This window comes from Rattus norvegicus, chromosome 5 (assembly GCF_036323735.1).
Source record: "Rattus norvegicus strain BN/NHsdMcwi chromosome 5, GRCr8, whole genome shotgun sequence".
Classification (NCBI taxonomy): domain Eukaryota; kingdom Metazoa; phylum Chordata; class Mammalia; order Rodentia; family Muridae; genus Rattus; species Rattus norvegicus.
In genome coordinates, this window is record NC_086023.1 from 19,758,608 (window position 1) to 19,783,443 (window position 24,836).

The following is a 24,836-nucleotide window of genomic DNA, read 5'->3' on the forward strand; positions in this document are numbered from 1 at the left end:
AAGGCCCTGAGTTCAGTCCCCAGCTCCGGAAAAACAAACAAACAAACAAAAAAAAAAAATGGGATCAGTAATTTCTCTCTAAGTAAATCAGAATGATGAATCAGTAAGACTGTCTTAAATCAGTATCCTTTAACATTTCCTTATCCAAAGGAAACAATTTGTTTCAGGAGAACTATCTCTGTTATCAGGGAAGTTAAAAAAAAAACATTGAGCTGAGAAGGCTTCCTGGTCATCAGTGAGGTCTTCTGTGCATCTCTGGGAGGCTTAACTTGAGCAAAGGAAGCTGGGTAAGGAGGAGGTTACTCATTCCGTAAGGAGGGTGGGATCCTGCTGCCTAGACTTCTGGGAGGAAAAACTGCAGAGCTGTAGTGACAGCCTCAGACGCTAAAGAAACCATGGCTGCTACTCCTGGTGTGGATGATTTTGTTTTGTTTATTTCATGTAGTTGCAACATCTACGAGGAACAGCTTGGTGCATTTTATCAAATTGAACGGCTTCTAACTAGAGCGCCAATCAAGGAACTTGACACCACGGGATAAGGCACGATGTCTCATAGGTAAAAGAGTTGCCACAAAACCTAATGACCGGAATTCAGCCTCTGAGTCCCACAGGTTAGAAGGCAAGAACTCACTCCGTCTAGTTGGCCTCCGACTTCCACTGCTTACCCTGTGGCATGTGAAGCCTGACAACGCAGTTTCACGGAAGTCCCACGAGCCTGCATCTTGTTCCACTTCTACTGCTTTAGCAAGACCAGGGGACAGCCATGTTCTCAGTCAAGGAAGAAGAGGAAGTCTGAGGCTTCTACCCCTATTCCTTCTGATACGAGAAGCTGTTCATTTTGACCTTTTTATGTTAAGCTTTCCCTGGCTGTCAAAGAAAAGCCCACATATTATTGAAAGTCTTCTCAACACAGGGTCAAATCAGGTTTAACAGAAGCCAAGAGTCAGCTTGCTTGCTGTATTAAAGGGTAGCTGAAGCAGATAGAGTCACAAACTTGAATCATTTTCTATGGCTCAGAACACACATATGGACACATAAATTGTCTGCAGATTCATTTTAACTGTTTTGTAAAATATACCTGCTACATCTCTAGATTACTAGGTAAATGCCTTAGTCTAAACTCCCTGTTTCGTGACTTAGCCCGGGCAGCCTCTTGAGTAAGGAGCCTTCCCTGAAGTCTTCATGCTGTGTGCACTGCATATTCTGGACACATTGGATTGACTCTGAGTTGGTGCCAGTGTCCCTGGGTCCTTCTGCTTATTGTCTTAGCAGTCCCATGTGGAACCGACTGCTGCCACATTCTATAAATGCCTGTTGAATGGACATAAATAAACTACTGCCCCCAAGCACCCACACTGTTTTGCAAGTTGAACTTTTTCATTTGAAACCTTTTCTCCCTTGGATAAATCATTTTGTTTGTTTGTCTGGGACACTGGAATATGAGGGATTTGACCCAACATCGACCTGATGGGAAGCATCTCTTTTTTAATCAAGTATCTTGGCAACTTTTGATTAAATAGAAACCTTCTGCCATCATCATGAGTTAGTGTATACACTTTGTCTTTGTATTTGAAGATTGTGAGAAATTATTTTAAAATTTCTATCCTTAACCAAGTCATATTTCTTAACCTAGATACAAAAGACCTCCCAGTTCCATTAGGAAAAAAAATCTAACATTGAAATACTTGTAATCTCAGCACTCAGGAGAAAAGGCAGGAGTGTACGCTTAGATTTTTTTTTAAAACCTATTTTATTTAGGGTGCTTAAATGCTTCAACCTCCTTTCTAACCCATCGGTAGGGGTAACCCAGAGGTAGGGGAAAAAGAAGCTTAACAGAGAAAGGGCGTTGTGGACCTGTTTAGAAATAATTCCTTGAAACAATTCCACGCTTTGTTGTCAGGATACCAGCAGTCAGTTCAATAGCAAACACCAAACACCAGTCAGCAGTGGTGGAATGAGTCAGCAGAAGCAGCTGGAATTGCAAGAGAAGTTCTTTGGCACATTTCTCTTTACGAACTGAAATCCAACGAAGACCAGCAAAGAGCAGGGAAGAATTGCACGGCATAACCATGCAAACGCGTCCTCTCACTGTCTGTGGGATTCCATTTGCATTCTTTCCAAACATCTCGCACCCTCTCAAGTGTCTGTATTCAGCGAAGCATCATGTGACACAACTGAGTTGTTTAAAAACAAAACAACAAAACAAAACAAAAATCAGAAATTTTCACTTCACAAGAGAATTGCTTCAAGTTGGAATTGCTTCAGTCAGATCTACAGGCTAGTTTCCAGGTAGCCAGGGTTACATAGTGAGAGCCTGCTTTAAAAGGCCAAAGAAAACAAGACAAACATTAATACACACATATATGTACTCATATCTGCACATACACACATTTAGACGTGTATAATATGGCATGAGATAAACATACATCTCCTTTCCTGTTTCCTTTTCTTCTTTCTGAGACAGGGTCTCATTATGTAGCTTTGACTAGTCTGGAGCTCCAAACTACCTCTCTTCACAAGTGTTGAGATTAAAGGCACATGCCATTATGCCCAGCAGTTTTTCTCTTTTAAAAACACAAAGTGAGATCAGGAGAGATGGTCTAATGTGGTTAAGAGAGCTTGCTGTTCTTGTGTGTAACCACAGTTCTATCCCAGAGCAGAAAGGCTGGATGGAGCTCCAGCTCCAGGAGACCTGGTAACTCTGGCTCCACAGGAGTTGTACTCACAAGCATGTGCAGGCATGTGCACATTAGCACACACACACACACACACACACACACACACACACACATACACACACACATACACACACATACACACACACACATACACACACACACACACACACACACACACACACATACACCCAATTAAATTATACATTTATTTGGATGCCACTGTCTGGGTTTTGGAAAACTTAGGACACGATCTTTCAGCATGGTTGCAAGACAACATCAAAGTAGAATCTAAAAGAGAATGAAGTCATCCATTACAAATTTTCAAATTTTTTTTTCCTGAGTTACTCACCAATGGCGTCCTCCTAGCTAACAAGAAAAGAATCTTACAGTTTGTTATGCAAAGAGCCATGCACACAACAAAGGGTGCATTTCAACACCCTACATCTCTCACTATTTAGCCTTAAATTGAGGACAGAAGAAAACAGCATGAAACTGACGTGATTAGGGAAACCTATTGACTATTTATGGCTATGCTTATGGTTATAATAAGTTAGAGATTTCAGACTAGGCATGCTAATGCACACCTTTAATCCCAGCACATAGGAGGCAAAATAGGTGGGTCTGAGAGTTTGAAGCCAGCCTTGTCTATGTAGAGAGTTCTAAGTCACCCAGGGATTTATACTAAGACCTTGTCTAAAACTAAATTAAATTAAAACTTAGAGATTTGAATATAATTGCTTGAAGCCTTTCAAATAATTTGTAATAAGAAATTACAAATTATTTAAAATGTTAAGCCAAAATTAGCAGTCATTTTCTCATCTGTGTTTGCCAGATAATTTTATTTTTTCCCATAATTACTGTTTTTGTTTACATTATATCCCAATCACAGCCTTCCTCCCTCCTCTCCCCCCAGTACTGCTCTTGTAAATCCCCACCTATTACCTCCTTCTCTTTTCCTCAGAGAAGGGGAAGCTCCCCCTTGGGTATCACCCTACCCTAGAACATCCCAACAGGACTAAACACCTCCTCTCCCACTGAAGCTCAGACAGGCAGTTCAGGCATGGAAAGGGGATCCAGTGGCAGGCAACAGAGTCAGAGACAGCACCTGCTCCAATTGTTAGGGGACCCACATGAAGACCCAGCTGCACATCTGTACAAATGTGTGTGAGGCTTCGGTCCAGCCACTGTGTGCTGTTGGATTGGTGGTTTAGTCTCTGTGTGCCCCATGGGCCCAGGTTAGTTGACTCTGTAGGTCTTCTTCTAGTGTCCTTGACCCCTCTGACTTGATCAGTTCTAACCCCCACTCTTCCACAAGACTTCCCAAGCTCCCGCTAATGCTTGGCTGTGGGTGTCTGCATCTGTTTTCACCAGCTGCTGAATGGCACCTCTTAGGAGACCGTTATCTTAGGTTTCTGTCTACAAGCACAGCAGAGTATCATTAACAGTGTCAGGGTTGACTTTCTTCCACGGGTTGGCTCTCAAGTTGGGCCAGTCCTTGGTTGGCTGTTCCCGCCGTTTCCGCTCCATCTTTTTATGTTATGTTTATGGGTGTTTTTCCTGCATGTGTGTCTGCACCATGTGTGTCTGCACTATGGGCATTCAGTGAGCTCAGAGGCCAGAGGAGGCCATTAAATCTCCTGGGAATGGAGTTTTAGAACATTATGAGCCTCCATGTTAGTGCTTGGGATCAAATCTCGGTTCTCTGAAGCTTCTTAACATGAGGAGCCATCTCTCCAGCTCCTTTTTGTGACATTTATAAAATAACATAGATAGGCATACATGATATATATCTATATGTACATATATACATATTATATGTATCAGTTTCCTGGGCATATACAATATATTTTATTATGTATATATTTATATATAAGTTATATATTTATATATCAAAAATATTTTTCTAGCAACTCAGTTTTTAAAGATATTAGAGATTAGGCATAGTTCTTACTTTTTCAGATCTTAATAAAAAGGAAATGATACAGAATTTTCACAAATGGAGGAAGGAAGCAACTCCCACTTGAAATGGGGAATTCATTTGTATACATAATATGAAATATAAGTTTTATAATGGAATTTTCATGCAAGCATATGATGTGATCCGGTTGCTGACAGCCCTTTCTCTTGCTGTGTGTTGCTCTCAGTACCTTCTACCGTTCACCTTGTGCCCTATTGTGATGTCAAGAGGGTTTTGTAAGAATTCTTCCTATCAGTAGAATCTCCAGAAGTCTAATTTGTCCCACTGGGCCCTGTGAGTGACTCACTGGGTGACTTATTGAAATCACTTTCCACATATAACTGTGTTTTCCTGCCGTGAAGGTGAAGCTAAAAAGTAGACTTTCTCCACGTGTTATGGTAAAGCCTAGCCAAGGAGTCTTTATTGAGAAATTGCAACCTTTTCAGATGGAAAAACACTTGTTTTATTATGTAAAAAGTATGTGTACGAGTCATATGACTCTAAAATGAAAAACAGAAGACTCTTTAGGCTCTTCTTTAGCCTCAGTTGTCGGACCACAAGCACAACTGACTGGACTCTGGTGTGCCTTGAACTTGGCTGGGAAACACAGAGCCTCTGTCCCCTGAGCCAGTTTCTCCTGGACAATGTTTGTTCAAGGCAGAGTGGCCCTGCTCTGCGCTGGACCACCACGGAGCTGACCCACTGGCCTGCGCAAGCTCACTCTCACCCAGAGACAAGTCATTTCTGCATTTTCTCTTACCAATCTAGTTTACAAGTGCTGAATCTTCTGACTTTAGATAGAAAGTTTCTAATCTACTTACATTTATGAAATGATTTGTTCTTAGATTTGAGTGTCCGGTTCTCATTACTAGGAATGTTTCACAGTGTCTCACAGCAATAGAAAAATGTAGGGTTCTGAGGTGGAGTGAAACCTACCTTTTCTTACTACTTCAGAGCCACGAATACTTCCTTCCATGTTTCTACATTTTAAAAAGTATTTTCTTCTCTTGACTGCCTCGTGAGAGGGAAGCAGAAATCTTCAGGTGGTTGTGGTGTCTGATGAGATGTCCTCATCAGGCTTGGGTGTTAGGAAGCTTGGTTTCCAGTTGGTAGAGCTGTTTGGGGAGGTTGAGGTGGTTCAAGCTTCCTTGGAGGGGTCAGGATGGGATTTGAGATTGTATAGCCTACTCTACCTGCAGTTTCCATCTCTGCTTTGTGATTTTGCTGAAGATGTGAGTTCTCGGCTCCCTGCTTTTGCTGCCATGCCTGTCTCCCTCCTGTACTGGGCTCTGTAGCTCCCTGGACTGTAAACCAAAGCAAACTCTTTCTTCATTAAGTTGTCTTTGGTTGTGACATTCTATTATAGTCCCAGGAAAAAAGAAGACTAATACAGAAATTGTCAGGATTAAAGACCTTTCACTTATTTCTTATTTGTGTCACAGAATACATGTATTTTAAGAGTCACATTCCTTGCCTGGTGATTGACTGTAACCAGGCAAACTCCGCTCTAGTTTGGGGGAGCAGAGATTCGAGCAGAGTGGGGTCTTGCAAATACTACAGCAAGTCCAGAGCTCAAATTGCTGTCATCTCAATGATTGATGAGTTCTTCATTCACCTAAAGATGAGACAAATGGCACTTTGAAGGGTAATCAGGTCCCATATACTTTGGGCAATTGTTGGGGTGTCTTTGGGTCACAGATACTTTTGGGACATCACTGGATCTTGTGGACTTTCAGGGTCATTGAATTCCATACTTAGGGGATTAGGACTGATATACTTTAGGGAGGTGTTTTCATTCACTTTGGGGTCATTGGGTTCTATAGTCTTGGGGAGTCACTGGGTCCCATATTCTTTGAAGGGTGTAGGTTTATAAACTTTGGAAAGATTTTTGTTTTCATGTACTTTGGGATCACTGAGTTAGTTTTCAAATATTTTGGAAGATCATTGGATGTATGTACTTCATGGAAATTTGTTACCTATGTATTTGGGGTGGAGTCATTTGTTTTCCCATGCTTTCAGAGATTGCTTGGCCTTGTGCACTTTAAGGGTAATTTGGATCAATCATATGGTTTCTATTTTTCACTGGGTATTCCAACCAAGATTACTGGGCACCTGTTTGGCACATGTTAGGAGTTCTGCCAAGTGCTAGGATCAAGGCAGTGACAGGACATCATCCTGTCTTCTGGGGCTGATACTCAGGTGGAAGAAATAGATACTTAAACCAGAGTTGCATTTTAGTATAGTAAATGTTTTGTGGACATTAGAGAATGATTACTATACCAAGTCCTGAAGTTGGTGGTCAGGGAACATGGTAAACGCTTAGATGTGATGAGGGCTTGAGGCCTTGAAGAGATAGAAAACAGGTCTAGCTGATGTCGAGAGCTGGTGGGAAAGGCAGGTGAGGAGGCAATGAATATCAGGGAAGTGCAGAGGGTTAACCTTGGTATCCTGTTCTAGAGACTACTCATCTGGGACTGAGACCAGCAGGGGCTGGAACCTAGAGAAAGGTGTCAGTACCAGCAACAGTCAAGGACCATGTGCCCTGGAGAGTGCCCAACACTATGGCTGATGTGGGCAGTAAAGGGAGGAAGAGAAACAGGATCAGACTAAGTTCCCTCTGAAAAGTCTTCATGTCATTTATAGGACAAGGCTGAAATAAAGCTTGTGATGTTGGCTCTTACCTCTCACACCCGCTGACCATGGTCCTGGGAAAACTGTCTAACTCCTGTGTGTCAGGGTCCACCTTTAAGGGTGAGGGCAGCAGTAACAGGATCTCACAGTGTTACTGCACTGGACTGCATGGGTTGTGTATGTTGACCCATGTAAGCATCAGGTCAGCACCTAACTCACGCCAGAGCCTCAGTCAGCTCTGGGGACACAGAGGAACACAGCAAGACAGAATCAGGGGACAGCCTTGGCTTTGGGCAGCTTAATTTCGCTTAAATGACACAAAACTCCATTTTGATGTTAAGTGCACATTATCTGGGGCATGGAGTGATGGCTTGGTGGCTAAGGTTCAATTCCCAGTACCCATGAGAGGCTTACGTGCACCTGAAACTCCAGTTTCAGAGGCTCTAACAACCTCTTACGACATCCTCCATCCCTAAACATGCATGCTGTGCATACACACACACACACACACACACACACACACACACACAAGCAAAAACAACCATACACTAAGCCAAACTGAAAAAATAAAACTGCACATTATTTTAACTCTTGTCAATAGAAGAATTAGCGCAAGGAATGCTGCTATAGAAACCCAGTGACATCTTTAAGCAACACCATGGACTTCCAGCAAGAACCACAAGTGAAATAAACTGCTTTGCCTTATAAACTGCCCACTCTTGTCTTCTCTTGTAGCAACAGAAAATAGCCAACTTCATTCTTTGTGATACTGTGAAATTCATCTTTTTCCCCTTTTGCAACTAACTTTTCTGTCTTTCTAAAACTGTATTTCTAAATAATTTATTTATGTATTTATTTATTTAATGCACATGGATGCTCTATCTCCATGTACACCTGCATGACAGAAGAAGGCATCGGATCCCATTACAGATGGTTGCGAGCCACCTTGTGGTTGCTGGGATTTGAACTCAGGACCTCTGGAAGAGTGGCCAGTGCTCCTAACCACTGAGCCATCTCTCCAGCCCTATAGGTGCATTATTCTTAATCCACTTCAAAAAAATTGAGAAGTTTTAGGTTTTATATGCATAGCCTCCCTAACCTACCACATCTGCTGTTAACAACTGATGACTCTACTAGGCCACATTGTTATCATTCAAAGGCCGCCGTATGCTTCAGTATTCTCCAACTTCTCATGGCGCTGGTTGATAATATACATTTAGCTTATGGTGTGGAATGGGACCTGGAACATCACTGCACCTCTTTCTTTTTTATTGGATATTTTTATTTACATTTCAAATATTATTTCCTTTCCCAGTTCCGGCCATAAGCCCCCTGTCTCATCCCCTTCCCCAACCACCCTCCCTTTCCGCTCCTCCCCCTTGACATTCCCTACACTGGGAGGTCCAGCCTTGGCAGAACTACATGGATGTTTGAAGAGCTTTGTGAAAGGGTTGGAGACTAGGTAGACTAGAGAAGCATGAGGAGATTGCGTCAGCATGTTATACCCTGGGAGGCCGGTTTTGGAGTGTTTCCAGTAATTTCTGGCTGGCTGGGCTGTCCCTCAGCAGCCTTCAGCCGCCTGGTACAGGACAAGAGGGAGAGTATGTTGGGATCATTTGGACTTCAAGCTTGCCAGGTACAGCAAGAGCATGGAGCCTGGGATGTGTGCAAGGATCACACCATAGTCCCCAGGATCCAACCTGGACATCAGGACAAGTCATGGGGAAGGACCCATAAGAGGGGAAGAGTGGATGGGAACAGGAGTGGGAAGGGCCTAGAGGGAGGAAGGGTGATTGTGACATATCTGAGCAAGCTTCAGGGACAGGCTATGTGTCAGTGAAGAGGATGTCTGAGTCTGAGGGTGGAGATGGAGCCATTCAAGAGATAATGTGGTTTAGACTTTACAGTCTACACCGTGAGAACAGGAAGCCAAAGCTAAGCAGAGAAAAAGGTCACTAGGTCAAAGAGCTGAGAGGGCACAGGGTCATGTGTGCCCAGAATAAAAGCAAACGTGAAGAAGAAGATGAGGTTCCGAAGTTTTCCAGGAGCAGTGGCAAGTGTCTGATGGTGGGCTCGGCATCACTGCATTTCAGCTGCATCCTCCTCCTTATCTCTCCCTCACCAACGAAGTCTGAAGAAGCTTCTGCCAGAGGGAAACCATGGGTACTGCTTTGCCAGTGAAGACATGGCTTCTGTCTGGGATTTGCTGTCACCAGTTAGCCTAGGCTGTCTGGCAAACCCCAGTGATCTGCCGTTTCTTCTCCATCAGTGGGACTGCAGCCCTTGCCTCCACATCTGGCTTTTCCCATGGATGCTTGAGATTGAACTGAGGTCCTTACACTTGTGTGGTCAGCACATTCTCAGCTAAGCTGTTTTCCCAGTTCCTCCATGGTTGTTCCAGTGCATTAAGCTGTCCCATTATTCATGCTGTTTATATTTAAAATATGAATATATCTCAAGTGTTTACAAGGGCACAGAGTACAAGTGGAAGTGAAATAAAATGTCTAGGGCACTGGTGGCTAACTACCCAAGGTCCCTATTCCAGTGTCACTGTTTTCCTTGATGCTAAATAAGTTCTTTAACTGCCTGATGTCATCTGTATATTCTGACAACACTAAACTGACAAGGTTATCATGAAGGTAAAATGAGTTTGGATCTGCAAAGTCCCTAACCCAAACCCTGGTAAGAATTCCGAATTACTGTTCAATTACTAATAAATAATGAAAGTTCTAAAAATTTACTTTATGACTTAATAATATTAGCCTGTTACGACTGAATCCCCGAGAGTTCTGATTCCCAAAGCCCTCTTCCCTACCCCATTGATACCCTTTTCCTGTCTGTCGTACATGCTTGTGGTGTACGGCACTGTCCATATGTGTCTGCAACAGATAGAACAGAACTTCCTTGCTAGACACCATGTGGAAATTTGGAGGCAACCATCCATTGACCCAAAGGTCATAATATTTCAACGTTTACTCCTTCTTACTCAGAGTACCACTGAGACAGTTGTTCACATAACAGTGCTCTTTCTTCAGATCTGTGCTCTAGAAGGCTGATGAAATAGCAGTGTGGACTAGAGAGGTAGCTCAGCGGGTAAAGGCACTTGTTAATCAAACCGATGAACAGGAACTCCAAACTCGAGGTATAAAAAGAGAACAGACTCCCGAAAGTTGTCCTCTGACCTCCCATGCATTATTAACATAAATGAAAAAAACAGCAAATGTAAAAAGACAGAGAGAGATTGAGGAAAGATGCCTGATGTCTACTCATGACCTCTGTTTCAACGGAAAAGAAAAAACAAACAAACAAACAAACAAACAAACAGTAATTTGGCCCAGTTGCGCAGTGTTGAGAGTTCCCGCGGCATTCTCTCCACACTTTTTGTTTATTAGATGTTGTTTCTTAGATGTACCCTTCAGCCAATCCCCACGGCCTGTGCTTTTATGTACAGAAAAACTGTATCAAGCCGAAGTACAGAACAACAGACAGCAGCCTTGGGGCTTTCACTTTTAAAGAATTTCCAAGCACCCAGCCCTTTTCCTAAAGGACTCGTTTCCCTTTTATGGATGAGCACCTGGCTCCAAGACAGAGTAAACAGAACTTCCTGCCCCAGGGACGGGCTGGCTCCTGCAGGAGCCCAGGGATCCTTTGGGAAAAGTCGATAGGAACTGTGAGCTCTGTGTGACCTGAAGCTCAGGAGCCAGCTGGGCCAAAAGGAGGAAAGCACATTTAACAGCCCCTTTGTGTGGACTCTGGTTCCAGAAGCACTTCTGGGAAAGTAAGTCCGATGCTGTACACACAGTTCTTGCAAAGAATGGCAGGGAAGCTGGCCTGGCAAGCGCCAGGCCCAGATTAGGCGCCTGAATCCTGGACCGAAGTCATTGGAGGAATTCAGCGATGTCTGAAGTTCCCACAGTTCAGAGATCCTGGGCTTCAGTATGTGGGGCTTTAACAACCAGGAGTAGGACTGGAGTGGAACTCTGTGGAGGATCAGTAGCCTAGCAGAAAGAAGAAAGGAAAACTGTAAGTGTGCAAACCTCATGGAGAGCATGGGCTCTAGCACCAAGCTTCACCCTCAGCTACATAAACGTCATTTTGATGGTGACTAACATTCCCTGAGAAACTAACATTTCTCTGTACCAAGCAATGAGTTCATCTAACGGCCTTCATCAGTTAAACTAGTTGGCAGATAGGGAGATTGCTAAAAACCTGATTTTGATCCCAGGAACACAAGAAAAGATAGAAAGAGAAAACCAGCTCTATGAAGTTGTCCTATGACCTCCACGTTTGTGCCATGGCACATGCTCAGCCCCCTTATTGCTTGTATATGCACATACACATACAAACACACACACACATACAAACACACACGCATACACACACACATACATACCCATATACATACACATACATATATACATACATTTACAAACACACACATACATACAAACACACACCTACAAACACACACACATATAGACACGCACACACATACAAACAGACACACATATAGACACGCACACACATACAAACAGACACACATACACATACAAACACATACACAAACACATATACACACATATAAACACACACACATACACACAGAGAGCAGAATAATAATAAAAGAAAATGAATTGTTTGAACACAAACCATGAAGTTGTAAATATTAATTTAATATGACATATGTAAGTATACCATTATATTATTGCATATATACTTCTAAAGCATAAACAAGAGCAAAATTTCAAGTGTTACTTAATTAAATATAAACTGAATTTCCTAGATTTTCTCTTCTCTTGTTCTGACAGTGCTTGAGATTGAATCAGGGCCTTTGGCATACCAAGCATGTTCTCAACCACTGACCCTACCTTCAGTCCAGAAGTTTTTACAGTTTCTTTTGTATGGCAGTATATTGTCTGCTGCTGGAGTGTGGGCACCATGGGCTGCCATCCAATATGCATTCTCTTTACAGGTGGTCATTGGTTTCATTTTGGAGATGAGCAAATGAATTCATGCAGAGAGGTAGCCTTTGGCTGCAACGACTGGGCTATTCCCGTGGGCAGTGTGTTAGTTGTAATGGTGCCCATGGCCTCATGACCTTGCTGGCTTCCATAGCTTTTCCATAAGCACTTAGAAGAAGCTACAATCATGCTGTTGTGTTGCTATTCCTGCTCCTACTGATATTGTGTTTGGGAACTTTAAATGTGTCTAGGAGGGAAGGGGAAGACGATAGAGGGACACTTCAGCAGTCCCTCTAATTGTATTATTATTAATATTAATTCTCCTTTTATATAATTATTAATATTAGATCTATAATATAATAAATATATAGTGCATGGTCGAAGTGCATTATATATTTCTATGAAAACGCCTTTATGAAATCTAGTACGTCCCAAAGTGTTCTAGACTTGTCTACCACCTGAGGTCTTTAGCTTTATTCTCCAGCCAAACATAAGAGCCTCAGAATGAGTTCAGATTTGCTCATCTTAAGCTAGGGATGATGACCATATGTTGATCTTGCTACTGTTAAAAATAAACATAGGCTTACACATAAAATTAAAAAGATTATTCCATTTAGAATAACAAACTCGGGTTTAACAAAACGCTATAAATCACTGTTGAAAGAAAAAAAATCTCCAAATAAATTAAAAGACAATGTTAAGTTGGGAGACTTAATAGTGTTAAGATGAGACAATCTTCTAATCCATCTGCAGCTTCTGGAACATTCCTACTCAAAGCCCAAGTGCCCCAACATTCATTGAAGAAGCCTGGGTGAGCACAATGTGATTTATTTACACCCATGAGAAACATTAGTGACTCGGTACGTTTGGTTATGGTTGCTGGTATGAGAATGATTTGAGAGTTGTTCATTGGATCACAGGCAATTTATTAGTGGCAACACGAAGGAAAATACTTTCTCCAGTACTTATTAACTGCCTGCCCATAGACTCTCAGTGAGAAATGGAACCTCTTCATGCCCTCCCCTGTACATGATGAAACAGTGATGGGCTCTGTTTTTTGGACCTTGTGTAGGTAACCACAACTTCAGGGAATTCATGGGGACAATGATGGCCATATCATGACCAGAAGACATTGTTTCAGAGTAAACCTCCCTGAGGTCTGGCTTTTACATTCTTTTTGTGTGTTCTCCCCCAATGTTCTCTAAGCTTTAGGAGAAAAATGTGTAGAACAGCCATCCCATTTAGGGTCCATCACTCCACAGTGAATTCTTCTTCTCATTTTGATCAATTGTGAGCCATTCTTCCTACTGTTCACTAGAAAAAGAAGCTTCTCTGACAATAATTTATGGGTATAAAGATAAGCACATAGCAGGACATTTGATGTCATGTTCATTTAACAAGGTGGCAGTTCTCACCTAGGGTGTATGACTTCCTCAGACACCTGCTCTTCACGAGGTTTACAAAACAGGGCATGAGTTCCCGCCTGCAGAAGACACTTCAAAGCCATGAAGAGAGCTGTTGGTTACCCGAGTAATAGTCCTGCTGTTGCTGCATGGGAAGCATACCTCGGCATGCACGTTATTATTATAGCTCATGATGTACACAGCTTGGGGAGAGCTTTGATGACTTATTTCCTTCTGCTTAGCACCTTCTAACATTCTGAGAGTTAGCCAGCAGGGAGGAAACCTCCACTTCAAATGTCTCAGTGATCTTTAGCCCAAGTATGTGGTGTCCTCAGCGATAAGGTCCAATGAAATTATTTTGGTCGACTACCAAGAGTATTGACAATAGCTTGCTATGTTTGAGGGGTCTCTGTCTGCCCCCACCACTAGACAACAGCTCATAGGGAGGTATCCCACACTTTGTGTGTATATGTGTATATGTTAAGCTTATATCAATGTTATCATACAGTACCCTATATTTTGCATCTAGCACCCTTCACTTAGCATGATGCTTTTAGAGTCATCTGTTATTTTAAGTATTGACCTCTTCTTTTTACACTCAAGAAACACACACTCCATTCATTTACTTTAAATAACAAACTTTTGGATCTATTCTAGTTTGAGCTGAGTAAAGCTGCTATCAGTGTTTGTGTGCAAGTCTGTATAGATGTATTTTAATTACTCCTAGACTGAATTTCTGGTTTGTGCATAATATTTATGTTTAACTTTTTTTTTCCCGGAGCTGGGGACCGAACCCAGGGCCTTGCGCTTGCTAGGCAAGCACTCTACCACTGAGCTAAATCCCCAACCCCTATGTTTAACTTTTAAAGACTGTGTCTCTAGGGCTGGAGAGATGGCTCAGTAGACATGAACACTCTCTGCTTTTACAGAGACCTGGGTTTATCTCCTAGCACCTACATGTAAGCTCACAACTGTCTGTAATTCCCATTTCAGGCAATCGACCATCTCTTTAGGCCTCCTCAGGCACTGTATGTAAGTGATTCACATCCACAGATGCAAGAAAAAACATACATATAAAATAAAAATAAAAAGTAAGAAATTGTTTTCCAAAGTGGCTATACCATTTTTTTATTTCCATCCCAAATGTATCAAGATTTGTTTATCCATATCCTTGCCAACACTTGGCACTGTCAGTCTGATTTTAGCCATCCTAGTAGACGTATGCCAGTGTATTATTTTAAAACACCAAAACAGATCACTCTGGTCTTTGTCGTCCATGCAAAGACCTGAAGAGGATCCTAACTTTCCTACTGGGGTGACTGGATGAGAAGCACTGATGTGATCTCTCTGTGTAAGTGATGAGCCTCACACCACCTTTTTTTCCTAATTTTAGGAAGAAAGGTCATGTGAACAACAATAAGACACCCCATCATAAAATCAAGAAGAAATGCTGCAATATCTTAAACATCTGTAGAAGCATTCATTGCTTTATATAAATTCCAGTCCAACCAATGCCCCAGTAGCTAGATAAACCTTGCTATCATGTCTGGATCTCAGCTTTTGCAGAGATAGAACTTTAAATGGTACACTTAAGTATCCTTTTAACTCTGCCTAGAAAGTTCAAGAATATGTCCAATGTTGGGCTGAAGATATAGCTATGTTAGTAGACCATCTGCCTATATTTACCAGGCCCTGGCTCAGTCTCCCAGATTTCCAAATTGGCCATTCGGGCTCAGCTTATAAACCTCACACTCTTGGGAGGTTGAAGTAGAAATTCAAGGTTATCCAGAGATACGTAGTGAGTTTGAAAGCAGCCTGACCTTCATGAGATTCTGTCCTGCCCAATGGCTCTAAGACCAGAGAGTTGATGAGCAGGAGAGCATGAAAATAGTTAGTTTCCGTCTTAGTCCTAACGTTACAGTCAGAAGGCAGAGCTGATACTTTGCTAAGGAGATTGAAAACAATGGGCTTACACAAGTCCCCTAACTTCTGTTACTTGGCAGCCAGTTTCTAAGTTATACAAACTATAATGCTAATGTGTGCTGTGGGGGAGGATGTTCAAGTGTTCTCATCTTTGTTTGTTTTCTTGAAAAGACAGACTGTGACATTAAAGTGGATTTCTGAGTTCTCACTGCAGGAAAAAAAGCACACAGTTGCCTTACCTAGGTGGGCAGTTTAGGAGTTATTAATTGGACTGTGGAGTGTTTTTGTTTGTTTGTTTTTTTCTGAGACAGGGTCTATCTGTGGAGTTCTAGTTGTCTTGGACCTTGCTTCTTTAGAGCAGGCTGTCCTCGAACTCACAGAGATCTGCCTGCCTCTGTCTCCCCAGTGCTGAGATGAAAGGCACATGGCATCACTTACCCAGCTGGACTGTACTCATTGAGAACTAGTTGCTTTTTACTTATAAAAATGCTATTTGTGTTTATTAAAATGTTTTCGTCATCTGTATGTGTGTAGGTATGTATGAGTGTGATCTGTGTGCTCATGCAACCTGAAGCTTGTTCTATTCATTTGAAACAAGGTTTCTTGCTGAGCCTGGACAGAGGCTGGTGGCCAGCAAGCCTCGGCAATGCTCTTATCTTAGCCTTTGCCCCACAGCACTGGGCTTATAAACATGTGAAGTCACACAGTGTTATCTCTGGACTCTGGAGATCTGTACTGAGGTCCTTATGCATAGATTATCAAGAACTTTATTACATGCATAGTTGCTGTTTTAAAGGTGTTATTACTTTTTAGTTATATGTATGTAAATACGTATATGGAGTGTGTGCTTGAACTCGAGGGGCTATGGAGCCCAGAAATCTAAGATCCCCTGAAATTTGAGCTATAAGCAACTGGGAGGTAAGAGTTGGGAAACAGGCTGGAGAGATGGCTCAGTGGTTAAGAGTGGTTGAGGTCCTGAGTTCAAGTCCCAACCACCACATGGTGGCTCACAGCCATCTGAAATGGGATCTGATGCCCTCTCTGGTGTCTGAAGACATATAGAATAAATAAATAAATAAACCTTTTTTAAAAAAAAAAGAGTTGGGAAACAAACTTTTCAAAAGCAGCAAGTGTTCTTACTTCTTGAGCCACCTCTTCAGACCCAGATTTATTACTTTAAATGAACAAGTAAGTAGCTATTTTAAAACATATTCTGTGTCTAATGTAATTAATATGAATAGTTGTGACACACAAGCAAGATATTTGGTAGTCATTTTTAAGGTGTAGAGGGCTCTGAAGACCTTTACTCCCTGGGGCATCACAGTGACCTCATCCTTTCCGTAACTCAGATGCCTCCTACCTAAAGGTAGTGTTACGATTAACTATAGATTCCAGATCTCAAAGTCCTCCTCAAATTTACATTCCTTATCTTACTCAGTCACCCTTAAGCCTCTGACATTGTTGTCCACTCCCTTCCTGAAAACCTTTCTCCTTTTGATGTGAGGACAGTAAACCCTCCGTATCTCTTCTGACTTTCATGTCTTTCCAATCTTCTGCTTGCCCCTTGCCCTGTCAAGGCTCCAACCTAAGCTTTCTTCTCTTTACCTTACACATGTCCCCTGGGCCTTCAAGTCTTTGGCTGTAGCTGTGACCAATATCCAATGATTTCCAAGCGTGGCTTTGTTTCATGGGCTTTGTGCCACCATTTCCCAATGCAGATTGATGCCCAGAAAGTATCCCGAAGGGAAAGTGCCTGACTGAACACATGAACTCTCCCCTTCCTAAATTCACTGACTTACACGCATGTTTTGGTCAGTGATATTGTTATGTGTTTATTGGAAACTCAAGACAATAGCTTTTGAAAACAAGTTCGTGAAGGTATCTTTGGTGCCTCTTTTTGCACTGTCTCTCCCCCCACCATGCAGTGGACCTCTGAAACCAAGCACAGCTTCCCCAAATGGTTTGTGTTTGTTCCTAGCTTTTCCTTCTCCTGTGTACGCTCACTCCATCCTTTTCCTGGACTGCTAATCAGCTCACCTCCAATTTTCCTCCTAATTGCTTACCAGAGTTTCCGTTCAAGTCCACACGATTGTCATTGTCCTTTGAGCATTTATAACTCTTTCAGTCTCCCTTGTGACCTGCGGGATAACACTCACACTGCTAACCAGCTGAATTTGCTTCGGATTCTTTGGTTGTCTGGATCCCGACCATCAAGCTGTATCTCCTACTATCCCTATTTTCACTGTTTCTCAGACATGCCTTTGACTCTGCCCTCATCAGGTGGTTTCGGAATGTTGCTCCCCTACTGTCAGAGGATGCACCCTGTGTATCTTTACCGCACCTTGTTTGTTCCAAATCTCTTGTTAAAGGTCAGCTCCTTTCTGAGCCTCCACCCTCTCTGCACAAAGCTATTTGCTTGCCTTCCTTGCCCCCAAACTCCAGAATCAGCTCACATCAGTCTTTATCATATCTCCCTGTACTATGGGCATTTATTTGCCTGTCAAATTCCCCTCTGGACTCTGAGTATTGGACTATCTGCTCAATGACTATCCCTGGCCACACCCTCTGATAGGCATGCAATTTGATTACTTGGGTGAGGGGCTCCTTGACTTTCTCTCTGAGTCAGCTGTAGACCATCGTCTCTCTCCATTTCAGACACTAAGGATGATAGCCCTCTCACAAAGTACAGAGACCATCAAAGACGCTAGTGATGCAGCTGAAATGAAGTTTTCCTCTTACAGACAGCAGAAGGCTGTTCCTTAGACTCCTGCCATTCTCCTCCTTTCATATAGTAACAGTGTGAACCAAGATTTAGAGGTGGGGAAAAGAGACTCTGGATGAAGAGTCACTGGGGAAGGGGAAAATCAGACGAGCGAACTGGGAAGAAAGCACCGAAGGTGTAGGGGAAATGTACAGAAAATGGACCAAAGAATGGAGGCTTTGCTACCAATTAGGTGTTCTGAGGAAGAGGAGATCCAGGAACAAGATGGGACCCGGGCAGCATGCAGCTTCCAATTCTTGTCAGAATTCAATCTCAAGCAGGCTCCCTGACATTGTCTCTAAAATGTGTGTGTCCATGTTTATTTATGCCTTCCCTAGAAAGAGCTTGGAGGTCAAAAGACCTGGGCCCCACAATAGAAGAGAAAGATGTCTTTCACGTTATAGACACTACCTTAGAAAGATGTTCAGCTGATAACCCAGTTGTGATGAAGCCACTCTAATAATGATAGGTTTGGTTGCAAATGTTGATGAGATATCTATCGACCTCACTGTAGTAAGACTTGGTTTTCTTCACCTGGGATATTTCTATGGATTTTAATAATCAACATATTCTCACTCACATCGAAGGTCAAAAAGAACTCCTTTTCAAAGAAAACACAAAAGATGGAAGTCAGCTGGATGTGGTGGCTTGTTCTTGGAACCTGACTGCTGGGGTGTCCTCTGAACCTCCACACAAAGGCATGAGAGTGTCGATGTAAATGTGCATGCCTGTGCACACACACACTAGATGTGAATAGAATTATACTGAAAGATGTTTAGCAGAACACAACTTAGAAAAACTGTATTTTTGTGGTAGCTTTTTCCAAAAGTGGAAGCTTATATTGAGTAAAACAGATTTAAAAGATTGAAAAGGCTGGTTTTGATAACACTTAAAAGTGAGGCATGCATTGTTACTGCACCTCTCCATAACCCATATCTCATCATTTTCAAGTCAAAAGAACACAGAAAATCTGTGTATTTTGCAAAGACATAAACTGTAATAACCCCCAATTCAACATACTGTTGTCAAGTACGTTGAAAATCCTGTTGTTCATCTAATTACGCTCAAGTCTGAATTGGTGCTTTCTCTCTAGCTTTCTAGCTGTTCTTAAATATCAAACTGTCCTTTGAGCATTTGGAAACAAGAAGTTTCTGTCAACCAAATTGGGAAAAGATCTTTACCAATCCTACAACAGATAGAGGCCTTATATCCAAAATATACAAAGAACTCAAGAAGTTAGACCGCAGGGAGACAAATAACCCTGTAAAAAAATGGGGTTCAGAGCTAAACAAAGAATTCACAGCTGAGGAATGCCGAATGGCTGAGAAACACCTAAAGAAATGTTCAACATCTTTAGTCATAAGGGAAATGCAAATCAAAACAACCCTGAGATTTCACCTCACACCAGTGAGAATGGCTAAGATCAAAAACTCAGGGGACAGCAGATGCTGGCGAGGATGCGGAGAAAGAGGAACACTCCTCCATTGTTGGTGGGATTGCAGACTGGTACAACCATTCTGGAAATCAGTCTGGAGGTTCCTCAGAAAATTGGACATTGAACTGCCTGAGGATCCAGCTATACCTCTCTTGGGTATATACCCAAAAGATGCCCCAACATATAAAAAAGTCACGTGCTCCACTATGTTCATCGCAGCCTTATTTATAATAGCCAGAAGCTGGAAAGAACCCAGATGCCCTTCAACAGAGGAATGGATACAGAAAATGTGGTACATCTACACAATGGAATATTACTCAGCTATCAAAAACAATGACTTTATGAAATTCGTAGGCAAATGGTCGGAACTGGAAAATATCATCCTGAGTGAGCTAACCCAATCACAGAAAGACATACATGGTATGCACTCATTGATAAGTGGCTATTAGCCCAAATGCTTGAATTACCCTAGACGCCTAGAACAAATGAAATTCAAGACGGATGATCAAAATGTGAATGCTTCACTCCTTCTTTAAAAGGGGTACAAGAATACCCTTGGCAGGGAATAGAGAGGCAAAGATTAAAACAGACACAGAAGGAACACCCATTCAGAGCCTGCCCCACATGTGGCCCATGCATATACAGTCATCCAATTAGACAAGATGGATGAAGCAAAGAAGTGCAGGCTGACAGGAGCCGGATGTAGATCTCTCCCTAGAGACACAGCCAGAATACAGCAAACACAGAGGCGTATGCCAGCAGCAAACCACTGGATAGAGAATAAGACCCCCGTTGAAGGAATCAGAGAAAGAACTGGAAGAGCTTGAAGGGGCTCGAGACCCCATATGTACAACAATGCCAAGCAACCAGACCTTCCAGGGACTAAGCCACTACCTAAAGACTATACATGGACTGACCCTGGACTCTGACCTCATAGGTAGCAATGAATATCCTAGTAAGAGCACCAGTGGAAGGGGAAGCCCTGGGTCCTGCTAAGACTGAACCCCCAGTGAACTAGATTGTTGGGGGGAGGGCGGCAAGGGGGGAGGATGGGGAGGGGAACACCCATAAAGAAGGGGAGGGATTAGGGGGATGTTTGCCTGGAAACCGGGAAAGGGAATAACACTTGAAATGTATATAAGAAATACTCAAGTTAATAAAAAAAAAAGATTTTGTCACTGCCCAACTCTCATCAGCAGAGAGATGGATTTATGGCCAGAAAATAGAGGCGGAATCACGTCTGCCAAGTGCAGTGCTTGGTTAGCACCATTCCCTGCCACCTTCTCCCTTTAACACTCCGTCTCAATCTCTCAAACCTTGGACCATGAAATTATCGAGTCCTCCAGCCTGAATGTAGAGAAGATACCTGGACTGGCTCCGGTAGGTAGCCCAGGACACCTCAGGGCAAAAGAGATGTCTTCAGCTCATCCAGAGAGGAGCACAGAGTTACTTCTGTTTCCTGACTCAAGCTGACCGTCCCGTCTGCCCCATCCCTTCTCTATACTCAGGCTAAACTGCACATGCTTTAAGAAAAGTGATATTGGCTGTCATGGCAGAAGGAGCTACTCACTAATACCATCTCTGTAATATGTACTTATAATTAATGAAAGGAGAAGACATCGGGGCAAGGATGAGACATTCTCACAGAGACACAATCCCATGCCACAGTGAGGAGCAAAGCTCAGCCCTCATTCTGCTGCTGTCTGGCTTCTTCTTCCAGTGGAGACTTAGACAACGGTGTGGCTTAGGGCAGTGTTTTTCTGGTTTCTGCAATAGGAATACTATGATGATTAAGTGAGCTTAAGCATTTGCCCCAATGCTTGGCATATGGCAAGCATATATGTGTTAATTGTTTCAGAAAGATCCTTATATAACTTGCTGGACATTGATATGGCAGATGAAGTTACCAGCCCTTAAAGAAAGATAGAGTCTTCTCACGAGCTCTTTCTAAGAGGCTACTTACTTTTCAGATTTTAGCCAGGTCACAGGTCACTCAGACACCATCGAATTATAGTTTCTGTATGACTGAAACCATAGAGAAACCAAATCCTTGGTATTAAAAAATAATAATAATTTTTTCCTCAGGCTGCTGGGAAGATGGTGGACATCCAGACCAAGTATGCTTCCACAAAGCAGTTCATAATCTTTTGAAAGAAGAAATGAATGGGTTCTACCAGGAGAAACTGACAAAGGAGAAGCTCCTTATGTACTACAAGAATGGTGTAAGCTTCATAATACCCAGGAAGGCCACTGAGGGCTCCAACATGGGCAAGAAATGCCCCTCTCACTGGTAATGTCTCCATCCAAGGTCAGATTCTGTCTGGTATTGTGACCAAAGATGGAGATGCAGGACCATTGTCCTCTGGTGGGATCATTTCTTCTATGTCCAAAAATACAATCACTTTCAGCAGTGGCACAAAACATATCTGTGCACCTGATCCTGTTTCAGGGATGTTCAGATTGGCTACCTTCTCACCCTGGGAGAGTGTAGGCCCCTGGACAAGACAGTATGCTTTAATGTGCTCAAGGTCATAAGAAGCAGTTCCAGAAGTTCTGAAGCATGCAGGTGACTCCACAGAACAAATTAAGTTCTTTTTCAACTTTATAATTATTATTATATTACCATTATTATTTAATTTTTAAATATATAATATTAATTAAATAATAATAATTATTATTTTTTAGGACTGTCAGGAGTCAGCTCATGTAATTCCAGAACGTCTCAAGTACAAGACAGCTCTGTTGCCTAAAAACAGAGGAAGGAGTTACTCCTATAATAATTCCATTACCATTCCAGCCACCATTGACTGAACCTGAGAGTTCAACCTCAGAATCAATTGGAGAGGAGAAAAAAACCCCACCAAGTTCAAGAACTCTTAAAATTCTCCAGAGCCCTTCCTGTTCTCTTCACCTCCAAATGCAGCATTCAGGGTAATTAAATGGGTTGTTTGCGAATGTTGGTCATTCCTTACAAACCATGGGTGTGGGACTTTTGGAGAAGCATGCTAATCAACAAGGCTATACATGGAACAAAGTGATTTGCTCTGGATCTCCATAGAGAATAGGCATAGACTGACCAAAGAAAGAAAGTTTTGTGTTTCCCTATTTCCTTATTTGTAGGCATGCAATGCATATTCTCTATGTAGTTGGTTCACTATTCAAATAAATAACGACAAAACTTAATACTCATTAGGAGGGCTTGGAATGTGTAATCCCACTATTAATGAGAATGCCAGTACAACATGTGTTATCTTAAATGTTATTTAGAGATGGGATGTTTAAGGAAATCACCAATTTAAACTCAAGAGGAATTAGCAAAATGTTCCTGTATAGTTTGAAAAAAAACATACATTAACTACTGGATTCAGTTGGATGATGTCCAAAACCACAGATTAGTAGGTATTTGTGTCATGGTAATGGATTCTTCATATTTCCTTGATGAGGTTATAATTGCTTATGGAAATACGGAAAGGTATTTCCCATCTTTCCCATCCTCCTAACACAAACATGTCACCTCCTGTTATCCCAGGCTTTTTTCTACCTTTGTGTGGAAGGAAACAAGGCTAGTTTCCCCTTGGCTGTCTGAGGAGAACTTCTGCTACAGCTTGAAGTGCACTAGTCTGCCTTGGCCTTTTCCAATTCCCTCGCAGGTTCATGCAGAGTCCTGGTGAAGAATGGCCCAGACTGTTTGCCAACCCAGAACCAGCTTCTCCCATTTGTTCTTTTCTTGACTCTACATGCGAATTTTCAGGGAGACACCAGGGTTCTCTTCGTAGGGAAGCATTAGGAGCAACTCCCCTCTGCGGTACTCTGAAAAAGTCCACTAGAGTTTCATCTAGCTCTTACAATGAATTGGCAGTAAGCATGTGACATTCCCGAAATACAAAATGTCAGGCTGTGAGCTGTCTCTAGATGCTCTCTCCTGTCCCCTGGTAGAGATGGAACAGTTGCTGGCTGATTATAGTCCCCAGTTCCTACAACACATACCCATTCTACTCAATCGTTTGGGTTAAGGAAGTTTCTTAAGAGCATAGATTTCCAGATACCATTATGATTCAGCTAGTTCGGTTGCTCTCACCATCTTAAAACATTTTGACTCTATTTCATTCTACAAAGTGGTTCTGAGTCTGGCCCTGAGTAAGGCCCCCCTTTCTGAAATAACTCTAGGGTAGTCCAGGCAGAGAGGTCATCCATACCTCTGCTCCACTGCTGTCTGTGGTGAGTATATACACCCTTAGTCTCTTAGACCTTATAAGCTCTTAAGAATTGGGAATAGGTTTTCTCCATCGCATCTCTTCACTTAGCAGGAAACCTTCTGAAACAAATGTGTGCCTGGTAACAGGGATGCACACTCTGCTCTTGTGAGCTTCAAACTAGGAGTTACAGCGAGGCACTTAGCAGATACCACACAGGTACAACCTGAGCATCCTTAGACCGAGGATCCACGTCCATATATTCCACAATCCAAAACTCACTGGCACTAACAAGAGGCCACAACTGGAATATTCTACAGAACCCTGTAATAGGTTGTAATTACTATACAAAATTACATATGGATATGTATATTATATATACATATACATATATATAGTTATACATATAACTATATATATGCATGGTGCATATATATATATATACAAATATTGTGTTTAGAATTAGTGCTCATATCAAATACATCTTACTGTATATATGCCAGTATTTCAAAATCTGGAATCTGAAACACATACAGTTCCAGGCAGTTCATAGAAGGTACCCTTAATATGTAAATTATAACTCTTTCAGAGTTGTTTTTGTTCTCTAGACCTTGGAAAACGGGTCTCTATCCGTTTTGGTTACCTTAAATCTGATGTGGGACTGAGCTCTCCTCTCACTGGAGTACCCTTCCCCACACGTAGTTTCCAAACTCTGCCATTCCCATCACTCAGGTTTGTTCATTGTTTTTCATTTGTCTTGATCCTGTTTAATGTCAGCAATCATAATGTTTCCTGGATTAGCCTAAGAACTTCCAGATCAGTGACCTTTCTCTTGGTGCCACTTACTGCCCAGTATCGATGTCTCCACAAGGCATCATCTCCTGATTACCCCAG

General features: G+C 42.2%; 2 long non-coding RNA genes across 2 annotated transcripts in view; one reads left to right on the forward strand and one right to left on the reverse strand.

Annotated features, from left to right (window-relative positions):
• Nucleotides 1-1,731: 1,731 nt before the first annotated feature.
• LOC102552817 (uncharacterized) overlaps nucleotides 1,732-24,836 on the reverse strand; it is a 53,446-nt gene continuing 30,341 nt past the window's right edge. The window contains exon 2 of the long non-coding RNA XR_353842.5: nucleotides 1,732-11,264. This is a non-coding gene — a long non-coding RNA (uncharacterized LOC102552817). The remainder of the gene's footprint in view (nucleotides 11,265-24,836) is intronic.
• On the forward strand, nucleotides 11,159-22,941 carry LOC120102814 (uncharacterized). Its single transcript, XR_005504577.1, has 2 exons — nucleotides 11,159-11,289; nucleotides 21,835-22,941. It is a non-coding gene; the product is annotated as an uncharacterized LOC120102814 (long non-coding RNA).